Here is a 4,309-nt window from a genome sequence, read left to right as displayed (position 1 = left end):
TATATATATATATAGTAATAATAAATCTATATTTTCAGTTTATCGATTTTGCTTTCGCGAACAGATTATCCTTTCGCTCTTGAAAATTTTATTCGTGGAAATACTTTGACGTCGTTGTCGATCTCTGTTATAACATAACTGGCATAATCGTTATATACTAGTTATATACTATCGCGGCACGTTGATCATGAAGAGAGGAGAGGACTTTGAGCAGAGAAAGACAACGATAGCAACAGGTGGCATCAAAAATTTATTCGTGATGAGCCTCCATCATCAGGGGACATCTGTTTCTGGGGATCACTCGAACTTCTTAATTACGAGATTCGGGAGAGTAATTAGAATTTACGGTACATGAGTGTATCATTAGGATAATGAAGGATGTACTACAGAATTCATATGCGAAATATCATTACGTAGTAAAGAACGTTGTAAAAATATTTTGAAGTAAATCGTCTTCCGATTGGCTCCAAATGATAATGAAGAGCTCCTCTTTAATATCAATAAAGAATATACAAACATATATGTGTATAGGATAAATGAAAACTCGAGATACGGAGGTATATAAAATTATTGGAAATTTTATATTTTGAATAAAAACAGTTTATTGTCATGTCAATGTTAATCCATGCGAAAAATAGAAATATAAAAAGTTACGTTTCGATATTAAACGAAATCATTAATAATTTTATATATAACAATGAAAACTTTATGTAAAGGCGGAAATATTCCGATAAACGAAGCGAAATAGTCCCGCTCCATGCAAATACAAACTTTTTGTATATCAATATTTACGTTTAACTATAAAATTATAAATTTTTTTCTTTTGTATTATCAGACATTTATTGATTCTCTTTATTAATTAAAGGCTCGGAGATTTGAAAAGGAATAGTCTAAAATTTTTAGGGTTTTAATTTAATTTATTTTAATTTATTGTGTATTTAAAGAATTATATTCGTGATATGCAAAGATAATAAACACACAAATGGCATCAGCGATGCCTTTACTCATCTATCCATTTAATAATTTTGGTCCATACGTATTCCTTTGTACAAACTAGAACCGCATTTGTTTGTATGACATTTATGATACGTCGGCCTACATGAACGAACATTCCCAATGTTTCGAAAACAGCGACAATAAACGAATATATACTAGATATAACAACCCAATTCAAGTCGTCAGATAATTGCTTCTGAGAAACAAGTTTTGAACGTTGAATCAATTGGCTTGTCGAGTTTTTGTAATCCCTATTAAATTGTTCAATGTTGGATAATGAAGACACGTTTCTCACAACCCTTGAATGGAGTCGTCGACTTGCTTCGATTTCTGCAGAATCGTCGGGACGAGGGAAAATCAATGATTTTCGTAAAATATTTGTTGCGATCTTCTGAGCTCCGACAAAAAGAACGGATGTATCGTTGAAATGTCCTTTCCTTTTCTTGAGCTCTTCACTTCCCTCAGCTACTGACAATGTCGCTTCTTCGTGTCGTTTCCTCTGACCGTTTTGAATTGTAAGAACGTTACTCTTAAGAGCATCTCCTTCACTTCCTCGAAATCCGAAAAGCGATCTTTCGGCAATGGCACTTCCTCCACGAGGCGATAAAAGCAAATCGCGAGATAATTCCTCAGGCTTTCGACGAGACATCGTTGAATTTATCGTCAGATCGCACGATGAATTTCCTTCAGAATCCATCAACTTTACGACACTCACACGAGAACGTTTCGTGTCCGCGTTTACTCGCCGGAACTGTGAACGCGATGGCGCCGACGAACTTCCGTCGTTGTTCAAAGAAGCTCGGCATCCTGTGGGATCTCCCTCGACTCTGTGATCTTCCTGTATCCAGGGATCGGATAACGTCTCAACGACTCTCGAATTTCTTTTCCGTGATGGCAAGTACCGTCGAAAGGGAAACCGCTGGTCGCCAAACGATCCTTCACGGGCAACTTTAAGTGAAAATGAACGCGACGCGAAAGCGTCCTCGACGAAAGAGTCACGATGGCTTGTCAGCGAACGTAAAACTTTACGACGTGAATCTTCCTCCCCGAGGTCTGTCGATTCAGAATTGACTTTGTCATCGTCTCTGGAATTAGGCGTCGGATTAACGGCATGCGAACTGGTCCCGCGAGATGAAAACTCGTGATCATCTCGTAGAGTCTCCCGTTCATCACGCAGAAGTTCTGACATCGAGACCGCTCGCCGTCTGAAATATTTGCACGTATGTCATCTTGCGGCTAAAAGGATTAAACTAACGATAATATCATCTTCAGCTTAACGTCTGGAGCGAAAGATAAAATTTATACGATGGAGACCGCGTCACAGTAAAACATTAGATGAAGTTTTTCTTGCGCTCATGCTATCATAATTATTTAAATAGAGACAACTGATTTATATTTATATAATATTTATATATATTTATTTTTCATTTCCTGCAGAGATTACAAAAAGTTTTAAAATTACTTTCAAAACTTTTAGACTGAAAGCTCACTGAAAGCTCTTAAAGATTGAAAATTGTGTCATTCTTTTTCGACTGGCAGAGAAGACTTGGTTTAACTTTTACTCTTTAGAGTGAGATTTCACTTTAAAAAATTTAGAGAATAATCTTTATCGTGGAAATATTGAAAAATATTAGTGAAAACTTTACTTATGAAAGAAATATTCTGACCTTTTCTTTATGTGAAAATCGATCATCCATGCAATCCTTTTATTTTCATCAATTTTACCGTTCCATTCCGTATAATTATTTGGTACAATTTGTGAAACTTCCTCGGTTTTATTCATTATCCGTTTCCTTCGCTTTTGAATCAATTTTGATCGCAAAGCGACTTGATATTTATCGGGATTGTTTGTGAACTTCGAAATAGTGGATTTCGCCGTTGCACGCGACCACCATTTCTCTCGTGGATGTATTTTATTGAACTGCGTTACTCCAGCGGACGATATGTCGGAACGAACCTCCATCGTGGCGAGTGTCAGTGTGGATAGATTCGTCGACCATTCGTTGCTTATCTTGAGCAAATAGTTCGTCCAACAGTAACCGAGAGTCACCTCATCGATGTATGTCTTGTATATTTTCCGCCAGTATCGGAGAATTTGTCGCAACAGGGAAACGGGTTCCATCCTCTGTCCACTCTCCGTTGATCCTAATATCAACGAGAGCAACAGAGTGGAAAGTATCGGAATCGTAGGCGACATCGATTCGCATCACCGTGTTCCTGAAGAAGACAGAAATGGATACGAACGATCATCTTTTCGGACATGCGTATAAATCGGTTGAATCCTGTCAGAGGAGAAAGATCGGTACGCCTCATCTCACAAACGACCTTGACGGATTATTCGGAAAAATTATTCCTGCCTCTTTTACGTACGAGGAAAGAAAAAAATTGAAAAGTTTAGGACAGGTGACAGGAGGAATCAATATTTTGTAATATATAGCGTATTCAGTATTTCGCGTGACATCTGTTAATAGATTTCTGAGATTATTTCAAAATGAAAATCCCCTAATACCAAAATATCGAGATTACAGTGGTTCTTAAATAAATGAGAAAGAGAGAGTTTTTAATGTTAGCCAATTGAATTGTCCGAAATTCACGCGGTCAGAGATGACACATATTGTACAATACAGAAGATTTAGAAGAATAGAAGAGAATAGAATTAATGCTTGAAAATATCTTCGCTTAAAAGGAGGTTATTTTCATTTCAAAAACTACCATACCCTTGATATTTTGGTATTAGGATTTTCATTTTGAAATATCTTAGGAATTTGCTATTAACGATGTCATGCGAAGTTTGGAACATCCTGTATAAAATTTATACTTCAAGCACGAGAAATCACAGTTCAGTTGATGAAAAAGTATACACTCGTTTAAATATTCATAAAAATTGCAAAAATATGAATATCATAAAAATGAGAACCCTGTAAATGATAAAAGCGGAAACACGAGATCGGTTAATCTCGGATATTTCAAGGATTAAAAGGAATGTAAAAATACCTGATACGTTTTGTATTAAATCGCCATCACTGATGCTCTACTTTGAACTGAGAACACATTCTGTTGCCGTGATGCCATGATATTCAAACTTTTCAATAACGAACAGCAACAATCAGAAAAAAATACGCATCTGCCCGAACTCTATGATTGCACCGGTTGCATAACGAGTAAACGCGAGTATGCGCGTTTATAAAACAAAATGAAAAAAAAAACAACAAATTGGTGTAATCGGATTCGTTGAATCGTGCTCGTGAAAAAAGGGCCTCTGAATATTTATCCAAAGAGAGTGAGGGAGAGAGAGAGAGAGAGAGAGAGAGAC

This window comes from Atta colombica, unplaced genomic scaffold, assembly GCF_001594045.1.
Source record: "Atta colombica isolate Treedump-2 unplaced genomic scaffold, Acol1.0 scaffold238, whole genome shotgun sequence".
Taxonomy (NCBI): domain Eukaryota; kingdom Metazoa; phylum Arthropoda; class Insecta; order Hymenoptera; family Formicidae; genus Atta; species Atta colombica.
This window is presented reverse-complemented; position numbering follows the sequence as displayed.